The sequence below is a fragment of the Lethenteron reissneri genome, chromosome 42 (genome assembly GCF_015708825.2).
Source record: "Lethenteron reissneri isolate LAM-NWPU_2019-01 chromosome 42, ASM1570882v1, whole genome shotgun sequence".
NCBI classification, from domain to species: Eukaryota; Metazoa; Chordata; class Hyperoartia; order Petromyzontiformes; family Petromyzontidae; genus Lethenteron; species Lethenteron reissneri.
The window spans coordinates 3,309,152-3,334,772 of NC_083820.1; positions in this window are offsets into that span (position 1 = coordinate 3,309,152).

A 25,621-nucleotide genomic window follows, 5' to 3' on the forward strand; every position below is an offset into this window, starting at 1 on the left:
CCACTAGGGAGACAAAGGCGGTCGGGCGTGGTGCTGGCCACCCACCCCCTCGTGTACCGTTCCGGCCTTCATAGGTGCTCACTAACAGCACTTGCCCCTACAGTCTGTTCAGGCTATACGGGGGATCTTTGTTGGTGGTGGTGGTGGTGGCTGTGGTGGTGCTGGTGGTGGTGCTGGTGGTGGTGTTGCAAAGGCCAAGACAACCGTTCGGTTTGGCGTCTGAAAACCCCGCGGCACAAAAGGTCAAACGGCAACTCGGAGAAAACGTACAATAGTTCAAATTCCGTTCACACATTTCTGTTGTTGTGTTTGTAAAATACTGCCGCCTAAGTTTAAACGGCAACATAAGGTGAACGACGGCGAGCCAACACTTTGGGGATGAGGTTGGCTAGCTCACAGAGAGCTCTCCAAGCTAATTAATATCGCGTGCGCACTCTACGACAACAGTGTGCGTGCGTGTGATATTGTGCTGGCATCAAGTGAAGGGCGCCACGGTGGCTAGGAGATGTTAACGACCTCGCCTGGTACACAGGAGGTCGTGGGTTCGATCCCGACGCTTCCTCCCCGTGGCGTCTCGAGTAGTTGGCTGCTGTGAATGTCCGTACGGTGGTGATAAGCCACTTCGTTGAGCGATCATTCGTGAATGGCGAGGTCGCTTCTGAAAAATAGCGAAATAGCGAAGTGGGCCTTACCTGGTAAATTACAAAAAATAGTTTTAGTTTAATTGTTTAAAAGTAGCACTTTATGGGATGCCGGGATAGTGCTGTGATGTCATGGTGATCACCACTTGATTTGCAATCTACAGGGTGGTCCAGATGTATCATGTGACCCCCATTTAATCCTCTAAGACGTAATATTTTCAAAGTAAGGTTTACTTACAACAAAAAATGCCGGGGTTCAATTAATGTGGGGTCACATGACATCTGGGCCACGCTGTGGATGTGCCAAACCTCACTGAACCTCTGTCCACCCCCAGCAGTTAGTCGATCACAGCAAATCACGTGTGGCGGGGTAAACTCGTAGGTAACATCCACGTCCCTCTTAAGGGGCCGTCCATAAATGACGTCACGGGGGGGGGGAGGTTGAGAAATGTGACGTCACATCAAAATGCGCAACTTTAAATAAATATAGACAACACTTTCTACTTAATTAAATATACTTTTTAATAAATGTTTTCTCCGACAACATCAGAGTGCAGCGCCCCATTAAATACGCACTACAATGACAATAGTTTAAAGCGATTTGAAGCATGTTTTATTTGGGGGGGGGGGCAGAGCTTTGTGACGTCATATTTGAGGGGGGGGGGCTAACTTTTTGTGACGCCGTGTGACGATGGGGGGTGGGGGGGGGTAACAAATCGTCCAGAATCGCGTGACGTCATTTATGGACGGCCAAAGTCGCATCTTGGAGCGATCTTCCAAAGCTTCCTCGAATGGAGGCCCTTTCCACCAGCCGTGGAGCGAAGCGATTCTATCGCAGGGCTGCAACTTTAACCACTTAGCTGAAGGGAAGTCGACAGTGATCGCCCTGTGGATGGACTGCGTCTTGCCATAGTAACGTGGAAACACACCGCCGATTTTGGCTCACCGGCGGAGACGAACACCGCTCCCCACATGCTCGCTTTGGACACGGAGACAATTTGACTCGGGAAAAAAATTTAACACTCGTGGGTTAACCACTGCGCGTGCCCGCATTAACCCCAAGCCTAACATTCATTTGCAGGTCCCTAGATGCAATTCCAGCACCACAACACCAGCAAGCAGCCAGCATCGAGTTTCACAAGCACGCGCGTGAGCAGCCCTCCCCTGCCGCTCGGTCGGAGGCGGCGCGTGGCATTATCCGAATGTTAAAAGTGTATCGTGGGCCTCTGTGTGCGCGTGCGCGTGTGTGTGGTACAATAGGGGCTAATTAAACGGGCTGCTTGCTGACAATTTTCGGAAATCCCTCCCGCCCACCCACCCGCCGCATCCCAAACCTCCCACCCGCACCATCCGCCATTCACACACAGAGTGCTGATGTTACATGTTGTCCTGCACGAGCAAATCTCGTCCGATGGCTGGCGTTACTTTCACGAGTGGAGGCTATTGTGTGTGGGTGGAGGGGTTTGTCTTGGCTAAGCGAACATGCGCACGGCTGAGTATCGTTGACGAAAATGAACGGGGATTCTGTGAAAAGCATGCCCGTGTAACTGAACATAATACACATTATATGAATGACAATAACACACAATTCAACACGTTGGCTTTCGCGACCAATATTATCCATAATAAAGGGTTTTTTTGGTTGAGTTAGATGGCGTAAATATATAAATGTGTCTTTAAACCCGAATAGCAATGTTTGTCGCGTAAAATAAATCGTGGCAATTAGTTCATAGTGCAGCACTAACCGGTGGTGTGTTGGAGAGTAAACCCACAGAATTGACAATTCAAGAACGACATTTTGCCGTCTTCTTGGTTCTTTCGGTAAAGTCACGTAGAATGGAAATAATAAAATAATAAAAATTAAACATAATAAAATAATTCTCACGACGTTTCGGCTACAACGCAAGCAGCCGTCCTCAGGTGGAGAGCAGGTCTGTCGAGTAGACTCTGTCTACTCTGTCTACTGGCCGAAACGTCGTGAGAATTATTTTATTATGTTTTATTTTTATTATTTTATTATTTCCATTCTACGTGACTTTACCGAAAGAACCAAGAAGATGAATCCCTGCAGTCACGAAAGCTTTAAATCGACATTTCGCCGATTAAGCTGGTTGATGAAGCGGGTTGTAATCACCAGCGAAACTCCGTAAACAATTTGTGTAAATCTTTGTGCTATCGCTGGGTCACAAATTGATTCCAGAATACGTGTTTGGACATCTGCGAAAATACTGGACGTCTGACAAAAAAGAGCTGCATAGCTCATCGGACACCTCCAGGATAAATAAAGATTCTAATGACTCGTCTCGGTTGTTGGCGTCATGAGTGTGTTGTCTCTAACAGAACAACTGCGTGCACATTCCACTGCAGTCGATATACAGATGACGTAAATACACACAGACAGACTCACAGGAGGGTAGGCAAAGAGAAGAATGGGAAAGCAGAGAGATCATGGCTAGACACATCTATACATTGTTTAATTATATTATTCGATAGTGGACATTTAAGCAATTACCTTCTTCGATAGCCTTATTGTAGAAAGGTTTTTAATTTACACAAACTCTTCATAGTCATTCCTTGCACGGACGCTTTAATGCACCTCTCCTGAGTGTTCAATTAGATTTTAATCGATGTATCATTTTGCGGAAAAAATATGTATGCTCGTAAATATGGGCATTATCTTTGGTTCTTTCGGTAAAATCACGTAGGTATAAAATAAAATAAATTAAATCACGACGTTTCGGGCGCAACACAAGCATCCGTCATCAGGTGGGACAACCACAGCAAGAAACAATTGCTGAAATGAGAAATTATTTTCTACCTACGTGACTTTACCGAAAGAACCAAAGAGTATGGATCCCTGCAGTCACGAAAACTTCAAATCTAGATTAAATACGGGCATGCTTTGCGCCTACATTAACTGATGTGGGTTGCCACACTGTGCCAGGTATTACTTTCAGACTCAGTACTAAACTCCCACGAGCATGTATCCATACACCATACACATGCAAACCTACATGCCTATGTATCTCATACTTATTTCGCTCGAAAATTCCTACGTACCTAATTTGAAGGCATTTATACATTTGTTTCACATTTTGCAAAGTTAAATACTGACCGCCAGCGTTCCATAAAGTTGTGCAATTCCATCGTTTTTAAGCCAACGTGACACTTTCACGTAATAAGAATGGTAAAAATGGATAATCAATAAAGTGTTGGCTCCTTGCTTGCATTGTCTGGGATGATAAACAGCGAAACGCGTGCCCAGCCGGCACGCGCTCAACGCATGCGCGCACATTTTGGCACGAACGTCTCTCTCGAGCCGAGAGCCAGTTTAGTCATCTTTAGGAATGAAGAGGCAATCACTTCAATTGTTAGACAACTTGGAAGGACCTTTGTTCCAATGTTTACACAACGCGTTTTGCGCTTGTACTCGGCATGTTTCAAAATATGACCCAATGCGGTAAAAATTGTAAGAATCCGTGTCCTTTGAGGCCATCAAAATGTTTTTTTTTCTTGTACCTTCGTTTTATTGCCGCGCGTGACTTTTTTTTGGGCACAAAACACAGAACACATAAAGCTCGGCCCTGGAGAACAAGACAAAAGTCCAGCCGGGTGCCATAATGACGGGACAAATGCTGGTCACGAGCACCTAATAAGGCTGGTACTGTGCACGAAGGGATGGCGTGCTCAGGACGAAAGCACAGCCAGCTTTGTCTCCCCCACGTTTCCATAAGCCTGCCATGCGTTCACCGAATGCCGAGTCAACCCATGCAAGGGTGGGCTCGGCAAAGGTTCAACCGGCCCTTGCCATTCGTGTTTATTCATAACCAGGAGTCAAACCCCAGGTTAATGGCAGGATTGTAGTGCAGTTGTCGAGACCACGGCCAACCACTGACACACACATGCACCAGTTGTTGATGAATGTCACAAAAACGGAGCAATGATTTCGGCAGGACTCGATGTATGTATGTGGAACTTCTTGCGTACCGTACGTAGCCAACATGCTAATCAGAAGTGCGGGGAAAGCACAGCAAACCAAACACAAAAACAAGTTCAGAAGAAATTGGTTTTCAATCCAGATTTTAAAATGCATCGCCCCGGTGGCTTCCTAATATCGGAAGCAAGAGCGTTCCAGACGGCCACAAAAGCGCGCTGTCACCAGGCACCTTCTTTGTCCGATGGCTAGCCAGAAGCCGTTGCGAGGATGACCGGAGTTCACGTGATGGTTTTTGCAGCCTTCATGAAGCCAGTATCAATGAGAATTCTGACACAAATCATGTGTCTACAATAATACCACAATGACACTAAAACATAACTCAGAGAGTGTCATAAGCCCCTCATATCGAGATAGGAGTGTAAATGAATCCGACCATCATTGTATCATCAATGTTTTCAAGGTTGTAAGCGCATTGTGTGGCAGTCAGGGAGGGTTTCAAGAATTTGCCCTCCAGCAAGCTTATGGTTTCTATGGACAAAATACTCAGAACTTACCTGGCAGGTTTGAGAAAAAACTTTTTTTATTTATATATTTATACAATTAACAGCTGTTACGTTTTGCCCGCATCATATTCCACTGAACATTTCTTGATCATAAGCAAAGCCGTAGTCGACACACGAAAATGGAATTGTATTAATGAAGGTGGTGATTTAATTCATGAATTAGTCGACAAGCAGTCAAGGTCTAGTCGCTGAAATAAAGAAACTTTAAGTTCATCGTCGAATAGAAAATAAAATATTAAGGAAATAAAATCACTTCACGCTCACCAAAGAATGGGTTTCAGTGTTTCTGGTTGTTTCCCTTTCGACTTGTGACACTGCACCAGTGACCTCCACGAATAACAGAACTGTGGCGTCGCAATTACATCCCATGATCGATCATTCTAGATTTGAAGCTTTCGTGACTGCAAGGATTCATATTCTTAGGTTTTTTTTGACTTTACCGAAAAAACCTAAGAATATAATCGATCATGTTTAGTTATTGTTTTACCATCTTATTTGTATTGTTCCTCTATTTTTCGTTCTCGTTCGTGGACCTGTATGTAACATTAAACTTAATTTTCGTAATGCCTCGCACCAACCTAATCGATAACATCAAGCCATGCGGCAACATCTCGTTATGGGCCACGAGTCAAAAAAGTCAAAACTGATCTTGGGTTTGTCCTATTTAAACTTTACTGCTGAAACAGTGATTGTCCCGGAGAGAATGTATGCATGTTGAACTTCTTTCACACCGTATGCAGCCAACTGTGCTTATCGGAGATGCGGGGGGGGGGGGGGTACAACAAGATTGGTATTTTCACCCACAACCCACCGAGGAGGGACGTAATTGTAGTTATGTACGGGTGACTTTCCTCAACAATGCATGAACGTGGGGCTTTCCACAGTTGAAAAATACTAAACAAGTTATGCTAATTGCTCCTCTTTGACGTCGGATGTGTCGAGACTGAGACAGAGCACTCCCACTGTTCATCCTCGCTTGGAAACAAAAATGGCTCATGGCTGACCCAAAAAAGCAGGCCGAATGCACGAGCCCGATTCCCACCTTGAATGATTTTGGGTGAAAAATTAGAAATCTTGACTTTTTTGGGGGAATGTTTGGCTTTTGCATCCAAAAGAATAAATCACGCGATACAGGCCCCTTCGCCAGAATGGAATAAGGCCCATAGCCTGCAAACCTTTGGGACTTTAAATATTAAAGCTATTGGCAGGGTTTGTTAGAAATGGCCATGTAGTCACAGGCTAAATATGTTCAACACAAGGCACACTTGCCAGCAAAAGCACTTCATTAACTTATTTGCAGTAAAAGGGCTAGGTGGAGCCAACTATAGGAAGTTTAAATAAAAGGTAAGTTACATGTCAGGTTTTAGTGTTCGAATGACCCTCAATAAATTCATGTACATACAAGGGGGACAGTCAAATGAAAGTAATAATTGCGATACACCGATAATAATAATAATGGATAGAGCTTTTCTTTGTTTTTTTTCGGTAAAGTCACGTATAAAGATAAAATAATAAATTAAATAATAGAATACGACGTTTCGATTGCAACACAAGCAATCATCATCAGGCTTGTGTTGCAATCGAAACGTCGTGTTATATTATTTAATTTATTATTTTATCTTTATACGTTAATTTACCGAAAAAAACCAAAGAATAATTCCTGCAGTCACGAAAGCTCCAAAATTAATAATGGATAGAGCTTGTGTCACAGCATTCAACAGCCATCACTGAAATGCTCTATTCGAAGATAGGTTTCAACCACCTGTGATTAAAAAGTTGCAAAGAGTTGATGCCTCAGCCCGATCACCAATGACGGCACAAATGAATACGAACTTTGCACGAGTTCTAGTCAGGAATCGAAACCGCCCACTATGCAAAGCGCTATCATCTCATTCGCCAAGTTCAGATCTTAGTTGCTCGACAGCTTTATCTGGAGAGGCATTACCCAAGCATGCTGTTAAGTCACAACGATCCGGTGACATACTGTATAACGAGCAGAAGGCATGCGGCTGTGTAAAGATTGACGGTTTAAAAAAAAAGTTAAAGGATAAAAATTCGCACGTATATTTGTGTTTAAGAACAAATCTTTTTTTCGACACAATTACCCTCATTTATTCCGCTAAACGTACATTTAATCTGAACACTCTTTAATTTAAAAAACCTCAGTAAATAAATACTGAAAATGAGTGACATCCAGTCTAATAATATTAAATGTATAAAAAGCCACAGATTTCCCACAGAAGTTTAGCCAAAATTGTAACTCTTTTAAAGCACACGGCTGGTTTGTGATACATTTGCAAATTTGCCTTTGAAGGTTTCAAGTAAAAAATCTGCGTTGCGAATTGCACATTCTAAATAATGGTGTCCAGACATCCCTTTATCTTTTAGTGAATACATGTACGTGTTTTTACTTTCTTTCCTTATTCCATAAAGCCTACGACGTTTCTTATTCAATTACTGCCCTTGAAACCCATAGATAAGAAGTTATCCAGCAGTTTTTTTATCACCATATGGAAAGTGAATCACAATGCTGACTTTTAAGTGAATTTTTTTTATTCGACATATGCTCTTAACAAAGTATTCAATAAACGACCAGATGTAACACACGGTGTCAATATAAACGCACGAACTAATGTTTTGGCTTACAAAATATTTCCATAACAAAGTAACCCGAAACTTGTGAAATTGCACGATCATTGGTATGTTTGTGCAACGCTTCGTTACAACAACAATAACCACAACAACAAAATACATCCCACAAACACCGCGTGATCAATAGCACCACGCAGCTCGTTTGATTCACTCGCGATGCACCACGTGATCACAGACGCTGGTCACACGCACTGGCTGAGTGACCCCCTAACACTCAATGCATTAACGCTATAGAAGTGTAGCTGTGGCACACACCCCTACCAATTCTAGATTTGAAGCTTTCGTGACTGCAAGGATTCATATTCTTAGGTTTTTTCGGTAAAGTCAAGTAGGTAAAAAATTAAAATTAATAAAGTAAAATAAAAAATAAAAATAAAATAAAAATAAAAATCACGACGGAAGCTTGTGCTGCCTCCGAAACGTCGTGATTTTTATTTTTATTTTATTTTTTATTCTACTTTTATTAATTTGAATTTAAAAAATTTACCTACGTGACTTTACCGGAAAAACCTGAGAATATCCACCCCTACCACTCTCTTGAGACGTAACCTCCCTCCCTCTCTCCCTGCCCGCCTCGAGGGACACCCGCAGAACAATGGGGAAACGTCGGTATCGCGTTATGCAGCGATGGAAAAATAATCATCCTCGACCACGAGGTCTGGTGCCCCGAGTGGTGGTGCCTGGTGCTGGTGGCGGTGGTAACCCAATGCCCTTGCCACCCTTAGGGCCCCTTTGAACTGGTTATGGCGACTCCCTTTGAAAATTCCGCACGGCACCGTCGCAGCCTTCAGCTGTCGCGCCGTGTGAAGTCTGGGATTATCGAATCGTTGGTTCAGTGGCGCGCAGATCGCCCGACCATCGCGGGCTCCTTGAGAAACTCACACTACGGGAGGGGGGGGGAGGTCATCGTCTTCCAGTTGAAAATGGAAGCGAATCCTAATGGCATTTTAAGACGTGGGGCGTCATACTTTTACTAGTCACCCGACGGGTGATTTCATATCCTTGGGGGGACATTTCGCTCACAATTGTTTAACGCTGTCCTTTGAAGCACGCACGGTACCGTACCGAATGCATCTGCTCTCCAAACAATGTATATTGAATACTGTGTACACAGGGTGGTCGAGAATTATTGAATTTTAAAATTGTTACATATATTTTTCATGTGATTTCAGGGAAATAAAGTAATTCTCTTGAAAATGTTGTTTTAAATATGCTTTTATTTCAAGATATATACAACATGTCTCGGTTAACCATGAAAGAGGTGCTGTATTGGTTCATCGCACAACAAGATTTGAAATAATATGACAGTATTTTTTTATTTAAGCACAGTACTTCAAGTGACTGTCAAGAGTTTTTTTCACGAGATTTCTGCCTGGGGAATCTATTCTTGAGTGCTTGTTTTTGCGTGTGGGAGAAAATCAGAGCACGCAGAGCAAAGCTGACGTACATGAGAGAGGTGATCGCTCAAACGTCTGTACAAAAATAGGCCCATACGTGTGCAGGATAACACCGTCTGCTCTCCTCTAAAGCTGCGTGACTTCATAACGCGAATTGGATATAACGCGACGAATGTACTAGGGAACACATTGTTTCATAGCGCGGTTGGCAATTGGAAAAAACGCGTTTGAGTGAATTGAACTACGCCGCGCGAGTCGGAGTAAACAGGTAACGGCTGCCTCGGCGTAGCATCACACAAGGCAGTGGGATGCTGCTGGATGCTTCTAGATGCTACCCACGTTCCTCAGTCTTTGTTCAGCCTGCGTACGCATCTCATGGTGTTACCGTGGACTGTGCTTTACCCCCATATTATTATTATCGGTGAACAGAATGTACGAGCGTAGCATTTCTAGTCAGACTCGTGAGTCAAAATGCCTCCCTGTTCAAATGAGCTAAAGGAGCTGCCCTGAAACTAGGGCTGGAAACTCCACGTTACCAATGTGAGAGCCTGCCTCGTGGATGATGTTGTTTTGGTGACGTCTCAACCTTCATACAAACGCGTTGCACTCATATCCATGCACTACTGACGTTGATCGTGCTTCAAACTTGATTTGAAGCTTTCGTGACTGCAGGAATTACTCTTGGTTATTTCGGTAAAGTCGACGTAGAAAGTACGACGTTTCGATTGCAACACTTCGTCGTACTTTATTATTTAATTTATTTTCTTTCTACGTGACTTTACCGAAAGCACCAAAGAGTATTCCTGGAGTCACGAAAGCTTCAAATCAAGTTTGAAACACCTCTACGGGGAAGATGTAAATTGTTTTCTTTCTCTTTGTGTCTCTGTTTGTCAAATTTCACACTTAACTTAAAATTGAGCGATCTTTGGAGATCGTAATCAACCAGGCTATGCGTTAACTGTGTGTTAGCCGACTCTCTGTATTGCATTACATTACATTTCCAAAAGATTTGCTAAATTTAGTTTTCTCAAACTATTTCTCTCTCTAAAATTTACCAGGCTCTCATATGGCCATTCGATCTTCTTTCCCTCGGTCGTTTCGGGGTGGATTCATTGACATGCTAATGTCTCAGCTCCAGCAGCAGCCACCAGCAGACCCACCTCTCTCTCTGCCCCCCCCCCAACCCCTCTCTATTTAAGGCCTCGACGCAGAGGCATTCAGTCCCTCCAGAAAAACGCGATTATGCGATCGCAAGATTCCACGCAAAATCAGCCAAAGTCCGCATATTTATGCGGGGGGCGCGTTTTTTCAAATACGCCGCACTTTCGCCGCATAAATTGCAGATTTCCGCGCGCAAAATATGCGGGCTTGCATGATTTCATAATCCACGCATTTTCGTTGCAAAAAGTCACATATATCTTAGCAGAAAGTTGAAAAATGTTGCGTTTACTTCACACAAGCGCAGCCATTTCCCCTGTTGCCATGGGAACGTTATGAAGTGTTAGAGGCTACGTAGTTAGTTTTATTCAGGAGTTTATGCAACTTTACAGTTGTAAGATTGCACTTTTTTGTTAGTAGTATGTAAATTTACATTACTGTAAGACTGTACTGTTACTGTATTGCTTACGTTACTGTGCACTGAAAACACTTATTTTAACAGAAGATGTCTGTTTTGTATAGCTACCTCTGTAAAACAGGAAGCACACATTTTATTTTTAAATATTTTATTTATTCATTTTTACAGAAGTTGTAGCATATTCATTTAGTAAAGCTACAGAACTTGTTCGACTCAATGTTTTGTAAGTTTGAGCCATCTGTTTGTTAAGGTCTGAAATAAAACAAGATGAGAACTTAAATATTCCCAGCACTTTCTGTGATGTAGTATGATTGCTTATCATAGGAAGTAATAAGAAATGACTCTTTACATTAAAGTAGTAGCCTAGTGAATAGGGTGTTGGGGGAATCACTTTTTTTCTCTTTTTCATCAAACCGCAGTTTTTGCAAGTTCCCGCAATTTTTGCAAGTTCCCGCAATTTAATCGCATAAAATTGCATAAATATCCCGCATATTCCATCGCATTTTTTAAGAAAACGTGCCTATCTCGGCCTCGCTGTGCGCTGCGTTGCACCGCTAGTCGAGTAGACAACCATGTATTCAATAAACCCTCGAAGCCAGGATGACCGTCCAACTCCGATCGTCATTTATTGATTTAACAGGTAAAACTGGTGAGAAAACACAGATACAGCATCTGTTATAATTCGGAAACACCCACACAATGAACACCACAGCATCAGAACATTGTCTCAGATAACAATAGATCCTGGAAGGACCAGGCCCCCACGTTACCCCTGAACAACTAGACAAAGGCACAAGCTGATGCGTTGCATACAGGCACAAGTGTATTCATCCCACTGCACCCCAAATGTACAGCATTACACTTAACACTAAACTGTGGATGAGATACTTCGTTATCACTCTCAGGATCGCAACATAGGCACAAGTCTGACTCGACCTTCTAAATCACAAGTAACATCCACAATAAGGAAAGTCACAGGCTTCGTTACTAACTAGGCCTCGTATTTACTACAACAACTTAACGGCACCATAAAGGCATTTACATTGCTATAACGGTCATTCCAACATTACAACAGCATTTCCAATATTAGAGGAATATAAACAACTTACAGATAATGCTTCTTAAGCTCCCACAATGGATAAGTGCGGCTGTGGTCTCACTGAGATGCGATGCGTGCCACCATCTTGACTTATCTGAGTAATGGCTCACGCCCGCGTGGTGCAGTGGAAATCTGACATCGTCACTTCCTGGTCACGTGACCAACATTAGCATAAAAAAATAGGAACTTCCTGTTAACATACGCTCCCCATCTGCCGTGAGGCAAGACACTCCCCGTCTGGTATCTAGGAGATACCACCATTTATTTCCTATCTCATAAACAAGTGTATAACAACTTCAACGGGTCGACTTATTTGTCCATATCTTTGCGAGAGAGAAGTAGTACTATCTCGACTATGGGCCTGATGAAAGTTCTTGCGACACCTTGCTTCGCAATCATAACCTCGACCTTTCGAACTTTTCCATCGGCACTTGGAATCGACTTGAGGATGCGGCCCATTGGCCACTCATTCCGTTTGGCTTGGTTGTCCTTCAGTAGGACGAGGTCGCCTTCTTGGATGTCTGGTCTATTAGACTGCCACTTGTTGCGCACTTGGAGTGTCGTAAGGTACTCGTTTTCCCCAGCGACGCCAGAACGTGTTCGCGAAGCTCTGCACTTGTCTCCATTGACGTCTGTAGAGGTCTGCAGTGCTGGCCTCCTCGGTAGGTGCTGTGAGCACATCTGTCTTCTGGGTAAGAAGTGTAGCAGGAGTCAAGATGAATGGTGACTCCGGGTCGGTTGAGACGGGAATCAGGGGTCTTGAGTTAATTATGGCTGAAACCTCGGCCATGAGAGTGATCAAGACCTCGTGAGAGAGCCGTGTGGACCCGACATCACATAGCATGGAGTCGAGAATGCGTCGAGCAATCCCGATCATGCGTTCCCAGGCTCCACCCATGTGCGAAGAGTGGGGAGGATTGAAGATCCATGTGCAGCCTTGATCACCAAGGTATTTCCTGACAGAATAATCTTCGACATTTTCCGTATTGATCTTAAGCTCTTTACATGCTCCTATGAAATTGGTTCCACAATCAGAACGGAGTTGCTTGGCTGGCCCTCTGATGGCGAAGAACCTCCGGAGTGCATTTATAAAGCTCGAAGAGTCCATGGACTCGATGACTTCGATGTGCACTGCTCGTGTACTCATACAGGTGAACAGCACTGCCCAACGTTTGCTGTTCGCGAGCCCTCCTCTGGTGCGGCGGGAGATGACTGTCCACGGTCCGAACACGTCAATCCCTACAGAGGTGAAGGGAGGTTCCACACTGAGTCGATCGGCTGGGAGGTCTGCCATTTTCTGTTCTTCCTGTTTCCACGTAGCTTGCGACACCGGATACACTTGTGGATTGTGCTGGCGATGCACCTCTTTGCTCCAACGATCCACAGCCCTGCAGATCGGATTGCTCCTTCTGTGAAGTGCCGACCTTGGTGCTTGACCTTCTCGTGGTAGTGGCGCACGAGTAAGATTGCGATGTGGCTCTGGCTTGGGATTATGAGGGGGTTTCGTTCATTCTCATCTAATTTTGCATTCCCTAGCCGACCACCGATCCTGAGCAAGTTGTCTTTGTCCATCCCGGGGTTTAGCTTCCTGAAGGTGCCGACCCTAGGAAGGTCTTCTCCCTTGTTGATGGCCTTGATCTCACTTGCATAAGCTGCCTGTTGCACACAGCGGAAGATTGATTTCCTTGCTCTGGAAAGCTCGTCTTCAGTGCGTGGCACTGTGCAGTAATGCCATCCATTGCAGCTACCAGTGGTGCCTCTCATCGGGCGATGGAAGCAGTCTGCGATATGCGTTAAATGTGCTATCGCTCGCACGAGCGTCGTCCATTTCGAGAAATGTTCAAAATGGTGTGGACTCAGTGGACTTCTTGGTCGCACATTTGTTACGAAAGTTGTCACTAGAGGACGAATCTCCTTGTCGGACTCGGGCTCTAAGAGTCCAAAGGTCTCCTTGGTAGTACATGGGCCAACGTCACGTCGTAACAGGAACGCTGGACCCGTCAGCCAGATGGTTTGATTCAGCAGAGATGCAGGGACGGACCTAGTTGCGAGATCTGCTGGATTCTGGTCAGTTGGAACGTAATTCCATTGCTCCGGCTGCGTCGATCTCCTGATGCGCTCCACCCGGTTGCTGATGTAGGTGTAGAACCTTCTGGTTTGTTTGTTTATGTAGCCTAGTACGACCTTACTGTCCGTGTAGAACTTGACCGCGTCCAGTTTGACGTCAAATTCGTCTAAGATCAGTTCCGCCACCTCTGTAGCAAGAATGGCTCCACACAGTTCGAGCCTTGAGATGGTATGTTCCGGTTGTGGGGCCTTGCCGTGGAACTCCTTCCAGAATTCCCACTCGGACGATAGCTCCGAGTCAAGGAACGGAGAGGCCACGGTCACAGCGACCACCGCCACGACCACCAGCAGAGCGACGAGCAGCGGCTTCACCTTAGTCTTCTTCCCGTCAGTCAGGACTGGCTTGGAGAAACGTGGAGGAACAAACTCCAACAAAGACGGTGGATGTATAAGCGAAGTCATGGTGGTTTCTTCGTAAGTCTGCACGGTACAGCCTTGACTTCTCTCGCCGAGTTTCTCTTTCAGCGTGAAGTGGTTGGGGCACGGTTTGAAGAGCGACGTGCGTCCATTCGTGAGCACACTCGTTCTGAATTTGCTAATGTGGTCTGGTTTGTGTATTCCCTTCAGACAAACGTCACCTACGATAACCCATCCTAGGTCGAGTCTCTGGGCATAGGGAGCGTCGTGAGGTCCATTACGTTGGTCGCGAACCTTGTGGACTCTCAGCATGTCCCTGCCGAGCAGAAGTAAAATCTGTGCCGCGTGATCCAATGGCGGGATGAACTCTGCTATGGGTTTCAGGTGTGGGTGGTGACGTGCAACTTCGGGCGTGGGAATCTCACTCCTGTCGTCCGGTATCTCGTTGCACTCTGTCACCGTAGGAAGGGCTAGCTTCATGGTGCTATCTATGGTTTCCACCATGAGGCCGCTCACTCTTCTTCCCGCTGTCTCTATCAGTCCTGAGCATGTTCTGAGCGTGTATGGAAAGGAATTCCCACCTACACTTAGCTGATCAAAGAACTCTGACCTTGCCAAAGACCTGTTGCTCTGGTCGTCCATTATGGCGTACATCCTTACTGCCCTTTCAGGATGTCCTTTGGGATAGACTCGGACGAGGCATATCTTTGAGCAAGATCTTCCTTTGAAGCCTTCTCCACAGACTTCTGTGCATTTGGTTGTGATTGACGAAGTGAGTGCGGCGGTCTCGCCTTGCTCCCCGCCGTGCTCTGCTTCGGGATCGGAAGCCTTAGTGCTACTGGGTTTCGAGTAAAATGTGTGCAGAGCAGTTGCGTGTTTGTCGCTGCCACATTCCTCGCACTTGATAACTGCCTTGCAATTCCTTGCAAGGTGGTTTGTAGAAGCACAGCATTTGAAGCACACTCCAAATTCTTTCAGCATGTTCTTCCGCTCTTCCAATGGCTTCCTCCTGAACTCACGGCATTTCTGGAGGGAGTGAGGTACATCATGCAATGGGCATTGCTTATCTGGATCCTCTATCTTTTTCTTTGTGGTGGTTGCCTGGACGGAGTTTGCGAATGTCGCAGGAGAGACCTCAGTCTTGTGTACGGAAATTGGCACTCTCGCTGTTCCTCGTTTCGCCGTTGTCCTTTCCATTTTTGGGAGATCTGGACTGGAAATCCCCGTGGTGCCAAACATGAAACTCAGGTCATTTCTAGTCTTAGCCAGGTTGCGGATAAACTTTGAGAAAAAAGAGAATGGGGGGAATGCAACCTGATGCTCTGACTTGTATCTTGAACCCGCTGTTCTCCATTTTTCCTGCACGTCAAATGGCAATTTCTCTACGATGGGGTTCACGCCATGGTAGGTATTCAAGAAAATGAGACCTGGTAAGTAGGGGTCAGCCTGGGCTGATTCAAGCTCCATCAAAAGATCTCCAAGCTCCCGTAACCTTTTATTGTCTCGACCAGAGATTTTTGGAAAGTTCTGCAACTTCTTGAAGAGGGCCTTCTCAATGGTTTCTGGACTACCATAGCACTCCTCGAGCCTCTCCCACACCGCATGCAGGCTTGAGGTGGGGTCGTCAATGTTTGCTGACCGGATCCTCTTTGCGTACTCTGCAGACTCATTTCCTAACCATTTCACCAACAGGTCGAGTTCTTCACTTGCAGATATGTCTGCATTTCGGATTGCATTCCTGAAGGTAGATCTCCAGGCTCGATAGTTCTCAGAGTGGTCATCAAACTTAACGAGTCCTGTGTTGATTAGTTCACGGTGAGCTAGGTACCTAGCAAAGTCCCCTAGTCCTGCTGATCCAGAGTGTGTCCATATTGGCGCTTGTGAGGTGCTATTATTTGCTGCATTGCCTTGCATGCCGTCATTTGCGATGGCGTTGGACTGTGGGACCAAAGGGTTTCGATCACGTTGGTTGGATCCCCTTATGTGACTGTCTGGAATGTGGGTCTGACTTGGTGCATCTACGTCTGACCCCACGTGCGCGACGCTGAGTTGGCGACTTACTGCCAGGGCAGGATATGTATTTTCACCTTTCCTGTAGACAGCATTCATGTTTATTCGGTGTGGAGATGGCTTCGCCTGAACGTCCATCCTTTGTTCAGTATCGTTTGGTGGAGGAGCGTTGATGCATTGTTCAGACCAGTCCAAAATATTTTTTCTGGTGAGTTGATCACGGTCCTTGACAGGTATCTGAGTGCCAAACTCACTCCAATTCTCTTCCTTATCCAGGTTGGCTGCTGCCTCGAGCACCTCTGCCTGGGCCATTGCAGCAGCTGCTTCCCTTTTGAGTTGTAGGGTGCTTAACTTAGCATCCAGCTCAATGTTCTTCCGCGTGGCGGTAGCCACTAATATACTCTCTTGCTCTTCAAGCTCTGCTTTCTTCCGTGCAGCAGTAGCCACTAATATACTCTCTTGCTCTCGTGCGGCAGCAGTTGCTAATATACTTTCTTGTTCTGCTTTCCTCCGTGCGGCAGCAGTTGCTATGCTTGCTTCTTCTTGTATGTGGGCCTTTTCAATTAGCATGGCTTCCTCTTCAGCCATGTAGGCAATACGGGCGTTTGCTGCTTCTGCTGCTGCGCGTGCCTGAGCTGCTGCCATACTAGTAGATGATGTCTTTGAGTGTGCTGAGGCTTTAGATTTTGTGGTGGACCTGGATGAGACGGAGTGCTGAGATCGTGTCTCTCTTAAGCCCTCCAGACGGTCCATTGCATCTTGTATCGCTGCCTGCACATTATCATCGAGCAGTTCGAGGAAGTGTTCTTGTCTGCGCACTCCCTCAATGCCCTCGTCTGTTTTCACCTTCATCAGGAGCGAGATGTATTTATTTGCCAGGAGCTTGTAGCTTGAGCTGCTCACATTCACTCGCTGGATGGCCCGCTGAATTGAGGCCACTGTGTCTGAGGCATTTGAAGCTTCGGATAAATCTGCTTCAACCCGGTTCCATGCCCGTTGTATCCTGGCATCCAGGTCCTGTTTCTCAGCCTCATAGCTTTCCAAGGCCCGTTGCGTCAACCTGACCTCCCTCTGGGGCCTTGAACTCCCTTGGTCCTCTTGAGGCAGGATGGGAGATCCTGGATTGCTTGGTTCACCTTCTTCAGCATCTCTCCCTGCTGAACTGTGGCTTTCCATGCTGCGATGCTTGCAGCACGATTTTAATGCAGACTCGTTGCAGAGCTCCTTGCTTGCTGCAGGCTGACTGCTTGAGAGCTGGTTGCTTGCTGCAGGCTGACTGCTTGAGAGCTGGCTGCAGAGCTGTAGGCTGACTGCTTGAGAGCTGGCTGCAGAGCTGGCTTCAGAGCTTCTTGGGAGCTTTAAGAAGAATATCTTTTTACTATCTCGGCCTCGCTGTGCGCTGCGTTGCACCGCTAGTTGAGTAGACAACCATGTATTCAATAAACCCTCGAAGCCAGGATGACCGTCCAACTCCGATCGTCATTTATTGATTTAACAGGTAAAACTGGTGAGAAAACACAGATACAGCATCTGTTATAATTCGGAAACACCCACACAATGAACACCACAGCATCAGAACATTGTCTCAGATAACAATAGATCCTGGAAGGACCAGGCCCCCACGTTACCCCTGAACAACTAGACAAAGGCACAAGCTGATGCGTTGCATACAGGCACAAGTGTATTCATCCCACTGCACCCCAAATGTACAGCATTACACTTAACACTAAACTGTGGATGAGATACTTCGTTATCACTCTCAGGATCGCAACATAGGCACAAGTCTGACTCGACCTTCTAAATCACAAGTAACATCCACAATAAGGAAAGTCACAGGCTTCGTTACTAACTAGGCCTCGTATTTACTACAACAACTTAACGGCACCATAAAGGCATTTACATTGCTATAACGGTCATTCCAACATTACAACAGCATTTCCAATATTAGAGGAATATAAACAACTTACAGATAATGCTTCTTAAGCTCCCACAATGGATAAGTGCGGCTGTGGTCTGACTGAGATGCGATGCGTGCCGCCATCTTGACTTATCTGAGTAATGGCTCACGCCCGCGTGGTACAGTGGAAATCTGACATCGTCACTTCCTGGTCACGTGACCAACATTAGCATAAAAAAACAGGAACTTCCTGTTAACATACGCTCCCCATCTGCCGTGAGTCAAGACAGTGCCGCATAATCAACGATTTTTGCCCGCAACAATCACCAAAAAACTCTGCGTTTTTCTGGAGGGACTGGGCATTGGGTCTCTGTGTGTCTATGTTGTGTGTCTCTCTCTGTATTTCTGTGTGTTGTCTCTCTCTCTGCTTGTGTGTCTGTCTATGTGTCTCCGTCCCTGTGTTTTGTCTCTCTCTCAAATTTAGTTCTACCTGATGACGGTTGCTTGTGTTGCAATCGAAACGTCGTACTCTATTATTAATTTATTTTTATACGTCACTTTACCGAAAGAACCAAAGAGTTGATCGTGCTGTTTGTTGCTGGCTGCTCAAGGTTCTGAGCATTGTGCCCTGTGCTCAGCAACTATGTTTAAAATTCTAGGTTTCATTTGCGACTCGGATTCTCAACAGGTTTGCCACTTTATAGTGACTGAGGTGCTCTATATCATCATTGACGGTGAGTTCGAGGTACCTTAACAATATAATAGCACATAACCACTTTGCAAACGTTCTGATGGAAGATCACTTCAGTGAACACACACTTGCAAATGGTTACATTGTTCAACCGTGAATCTGTGCAAAGCTACTGGGCCGGCTAATGGTGAATATTTTTGGAATGTGTTTTTCTTTGGAAATAAAAGGTCCCCAATTCCCGCAGGTTGTTTGTTTTTCCATCTCAATACAAAAGGTATCCGTGACGGCTTATTAAAAAAAAAAGTGGATTCCGTTGGCAGCAATTACGCAAGCTGGTAATTATAATTCTCGAGTAATTTGCACAGCAGCCACTACAGGAGGTGTCATCTCATGAGCACGGCAAGATCGGCGTTGCCATTATCAAGACATCAACAGCTGAGGGCCACAAATTCGAGCCATCGACGGGAGGTGTTAAACAATCGGAAACGTTCAGCCGTATTTACCCCACTCACCGTGTACAATTAAATTCCAGCCCAGTGGTATTGGAGATTTTAATTATGTTTTCATCTTCACTTTGCATAATTTTCTCGTTGAGTTTTTATTGGAGTTTTTTTTCTGCTGCTGCTTCATGTGTGGCTATTTTTGGTTTGCTTGTTTCCATACGTTTTAGTCGCAGTCTTTGCATGTGTCACAGTAAACGGCGGGAACTGGAGAGGAACCCACCGCGACTGAGAAATAACTCGGAAATTAATTCAGAGAGATCAAAACAATCAAGTTGATCATCGATTAACCGGCAGGCTTCCAACATCATCCGGCGGTCCTGGGCCGAACCGGCGAAACCGCTCCAATGTCAGTAACTAGTCAGGCGATTGTCAAACACGTGGTTGTTGAAGCAAGTGCGAACTACGTACTGTACGCCACCCCATATTAAATCTTAGAGTTTGGAGTGGTAAGCCGGTACAGTAAATACACGAACTTTTTACAGTAGGATATTTATTTGTGTCTATTTGCATGTTTATTTATACCAGTTTCACGTAGTGGACCAATTTAAAACATGTTAAAGAAACATACACAACGTCTAAAAGCATAATGCCTTGCAAGAAAGTGATACAATAATCTATGTTAAATAATGATGATGTAGTGATTATCCGCAGGTTTTGAAAATCCCGCTCCACCTTCCCCCCCCCCCCCGAAGCTGCTGGATAATATAATCTGATCTCCTGTACTTGCTGTACTGCCTGCTACTGACCTCCACATAGACCTGCAGATGGGTGTCTTACACCACACACACACACAAATAAACGACGCTACATCCGCCAATCCCAGCTCTAAAAGCCGCCGGATTGAAGACGATGCATTGTCAAAGGAATTGAATGCCTAAAACACTGAAACCGTTTAAATGCTAACAAAAGGTAATCCCCGTACTAGCAATGTGGCGTTTGAGAACGCAGCGCAAATGATGTGGCCGTCTGATCATCTGCCAAGAATATCCATGTCCATCAAAAACAGCGTTCACACCTGTCAAATTGTAGGCCTACAGCTTCATTACAGGCGTGAGAAAAGTAATTTACACCCCCCACTTGCAACGATATTTGTGTGAACAAATGTACATTGGCGACCCAACAGTGTGCAACTTAGAGCGGTGGCAACATTTCCACGGGCAATTAACGTAAATATTTAATTAACGGTGTGGCGTTGACTATCCCTTATTGACTGTTGGCGCGAGTGGTGTTAGTGAGTGCCTATTGAGGCCAGCTTTGCAGTTGAGGAAATAAACTAAACTGAAACTGGATATATTTTTGTATTTTACCGGGTAAGGCCCCGCTGAGCTCTATAGCTCTTTTTTTCAGAAGCGACCTGGCCACAAATAACAAGCTGAACGAAGTGGTTTATCACGTGGACATTTATAGCAACTAACTATAAATACTCTGATCGCATTTTTATTCTGAATGTGGGAGGAATAAACCGGAGGACCGGGAGAAAAATCCACGCGACCACGGGAGAGAGAGACATGCAAACTCCAAATATACAGCAGCAGGCGTCAGGGTCGGAATCAAACCCATGACCTCCTGTATACCAGGCGAGGTAGTTAACATCTCCTAGCCACCGTGATGATGATGAGAGAGAGAGACACGCAAACTCCAAATATACAGCAGGCGTCAGGGTCGGGATCGAACCCACGACCTCCTGTATACCAGGCGAGGTAGTTAACATCTCCTAGCCACCGTGATGATGATGAGAGAGAGAGACGCGCAAACTCCAAATATACAGCAGGTGTCAGGGTCGGAATCAAACCCACGACCTCCTGTATACCAGGCGAGGCAGTTAACATATCGCCACCGTAGCGAAATGGTGTCATGGTCTGGCAACCTCCCCTGACTGCTGATGTTTTAAGGCTGAGTCGACTCAGGGGAGACCCAAGGCAAGTAAATTATCTATTTAAGTAAATAATGTATTTACTTGCCTTGAAGGCAGGTGACCGAGATCACACCTGTTGACCTAGAAAGTGCATCTGCTTCAGAGCTGAATCACCCGAGTTCAATTCAAGCAAAAAACATTGCATCATATGCACGCGTGCATAGGTACTAGACATGTAATGATTCTATTATCGCAATTCCGGGGTCAAGCATCGACGAGCAAGTGTGGAGAATGTCATGGCTGCAGGAGTCACACGGACCGATGTATCGTACATACGACATAATACATTGAAATTAACACCCGTCGCTTATCATTCAATGCATGCATCGTGAGTGGAGCAACGATTTTAATTGATAGACGAGACATCGCTACTTGCGCTACTTGCCTAACAGATACACACACGGCGTAGACGCGCGTAGATACACGTATTCTTAATTGAGTTTTGGTTCGTCCAAGGAACAATCTGGTAACAATTTGCTGGCGTCAGAACCCCTCCCACCACCCGGACACAACCAAACAAGTTACATTGTCACGAGTTTATCGAGCATTTAACGATGCGTAAATAATAATCATAATTATACTCTACGGTTCTTTCGGTAAAGTCACGTAGCTAGAAAAATAAAATAAAACAAAATAATAATAATATATCACGACGTTTTGATCGCAACACAAGCGGTTGTCCTCAGGCAGAAAAAAATATCCAGCAGATATATTATTTTTTGTTTTATTTATTTTTCTAGCTACGTGACTTTACCGAAAGAACCAATGAGTATAGATTCCTGCAGTCACGACAGCTTCAAATCAATAATAATTATCATTATTCCAGCTAACGACGATCTACACGGTGTTGTGCTGGAAACTACGCCAAGCATCTTTAGGACAAACTTCAGGAAGTCTAAATCACAATGTGACCTGACCTGGCATCTTAAATATGTGTCATGACCTCAAAGCAGCTACCAATCATATTTCAATTGGATATTAACCATTGCAAATTAATGCTTTACATTTCGGGACTAAACTAACAACTAAACTATTTTTTAGCAGGTAAGGCCCACGGAGCTATATAGCTTTACCTCAGAAGCAACCTGGCCAAAAATGATAGCTCAACGAAGTGGCTTATCATGCGAAAATGCATAGTAGCCAAATACTCAAAACGTATGTTTCTAAATGTGGAGGTAAAAACCAGAGGCAGCCGGAGAACAATCCACGCGGCAAAGGGGATAAAGAGAGAGAGAGACACGCAAACTCCACATATACAGCAGCAGGCGTCAGGGTCGGGATAAAACCCACCACGTCCTGCATACCAGGCGAGGTAGTTAACATCTCGCCACCGTGACGAACTGTACAAACACGAGCGCACGACCCCTTAATGTTCTAATTAAACAACGGTGATCAACAGCGCGGTACTCTAATAATGACAAAGCAAAGGTGCGAGCGAGAGAGCAAGAGGCTTGAGCAACTCGGAGTAAACACAGGTCAGCTTAATCTAAGTTGTCTTGTGGTTGTTGTTGTTGTTTGACTTGCATCCCACTGGGATTTTTGCACAGTGTTGGTGTACGGTGATTTTTCTGCAATATTTTGCTGTCTTTTCTTGGATTTTCTGTTTGCACATACTCACTTTAAGATGTATTCTTGTTCATGTTTTTGTTTTTTTGTTTGTTGCGGTTGCACCCGATTCAAGAGCCGAATGGCTCACAGGGCTATACCTAATAAATGAACTTGAACTTGAGCTAGAGGGCTCGGCACACAAGGCGGTACGTCGTGGAACCAGTGAACTTGCCAGTCTGTCAGTCACGGGCCCTCCGCTGGGGGTAACCGCGTTGTTTAAAAAAAAAGTGCGATAATTTTCCCTGTGAGGAATGTTTGTTCGGCATCTGTTGTTGGATATTGACGCGGTTAAATTATGAGGCCCCGGGGGAGCGATGCACTGGGCGATGAATCCGACACAACAACACAATTGTTGAAAGATTCGCGTTGGACAAATTGCCGCAGTCGCAGCCAAAGCGACTATGCAACAACAAACACAGGTTTGCGTTCCGTCGCAATTAGACGGATGCTTTCGGCTAAGTGTTACTAAGCAGCGGATAAATATTTCAGAGAAAAAAATGTGTATAGCTATAGCACTTCGATTTAAAGCGTTCGTGACTGCAGGGATTCATCTTCTTTGTTCTTTCGGTAAAGTCACGTAGAAGGGAAATAATAAAATAATAAAAATAAAACATTATTAAATAAAGACAGCGCTGTCTTTCCGACAGACCTGGTCTTCACCTGAGGACGTATGCTTGCATTGTGGCCGAAACGTTGTGAGAATTATTTTATTATGTTTTATTTTTATTATTTTATTATTTCCCTTCCACGTGACTTTACCAAAAGAACCAAGAAGATGTCACAGCACTATATTGTGATTTATATCTACAACAAGGATCATACTTTCTGAGGTTAAACTGCAATGTGTGACGGTGTCATCTAACCGTACGAATTGCCCTTGGTATGGCTCAAGAAGCCGAGTATGAGGCGCCATAGCGTCGAGATGTGAACTGCCTCGCCTGGAATGCAGGAGGTGATGGGTTCGATCCTCGATCCTGACGTCTGCTGTATATCTGCAGTTTGCGTGTCTCTCTCCCCGTGGTCACGTGGAGTTTTCTCCAGATCCTCCGGTTTTTTCCTCCACAATTATAAATGTGCGTTTAGAGTATTTGGCCGCGAAACATTTGCACGTGATTCGACACTTCGCTAAGCCATTATTTGTGGCCAGGTCGCTTCTGAAAAGGAGCTATACATCTCAGTGGGCCTTACCTGGTCAAATAGAGTATGGATTGTGGCATTGTGAGGTGAAGAGGGGCAGTAGAATGGGTTTAGAGGAGGGAGTTTGACCCATGGACTAGCGTAGAAAATAAATACATTATTTTGCTAAAATAAATACATTCTTTTACATAAATGAATACATTATTTTACATAAATAAATTACTTTATACCTTATTGACTTTTACGTAAGTAGAAAAATAATGTATCCAGAAAAGCCTCAATGAGCCTCATTTTCAGAAGGGTCCTGTGTTGGAATTTAGTTTTGGTCAATTCATTAATGAGGAGTGGTTTGCATACAAAAGGAAACTGGAGAAGCTGGATACAGACAATGCATATTACTACTACTATGAGCCAAGATTGTCTGTTTGTGTGTAACGCATGTGACGTCACTCCACATGCCGCACCCCCCCTCCCCCTCGTCATTAATATTCATGAGCGGGTAGATTTTTACACTCACGCAGAAGAAGGTCGAGCAGAAAATAAAATTAAATAGCAAATTCGCTTTAAGTTTGACGTTTCTTTATTGAAAGTGAATCTAATAAATAATTATACGCAGCAACAAAGTGGATTTGGTGTTTTTATTTATTTCTTCAGCACTTAAGACGAAAGGTAAGTCTAATTTATGCTTCTACATTATGGTAAAATCGACATTTCTAGATGATTTTCCAGATATTGTATCAATTTCCAATTTCAACCCCAGCGACCGAAAGCAGAAGAGAATAAAGTATCAGAGCAGTGAATATGAACAAATTGAAGGTCAGTTATATACAGTGCTACAGTGACATGAAGTGAGGTGTTTTATGACTTATTTTGTGCCAGATTCACTGCCATTAATACAGTGCTACAGCGAAATGCAGTGAAGTGTTTGCTGACATACTCTTGTGCAAGATTCACTGCCATTAAATTTACACAATATATACAATTATACTCTGCTCAATTTTTTCGTAAATATCACAGCTTCCGCCCTAGGACGGGCAAACCAGCTCGTGAGGGAATATGACTCAAAGGTCCATGCACAGAAGTTCACAAACACACTTGGCTTATTGTCCTCTCTCACAAGATGGGGCACTTATATACTTTCATGAATTAATTAAGACATGCATTCATTTTTCGATTTAAAGCTTTCGTGACTGCAGGGATTCATCTTCTTGGTTCTTTCGGTAAAGTCACGTAGAAGGGAAATTATAAAATAATAAAAATAAAACATAATAAAATAATTCTCACGACGTTTCGGCCACAACGCAAGCAGCCGTCCTCAGGTGAAGAACAGGTCTGTCGGAAAGACAGCGTCTGAAACATGCATTCATGTGCAATAAAAAGACGAGGTGTTGTCCACTGCTGGATGAAAGCCCCCTCCCCCCCCAACTCCATGGTGATCATCGGGGTGGTTTGACCATACTTCACCACGCTGGTCACTGTGGGTTGAAGTGGGGGGGGGGGCGAGGAGGGGT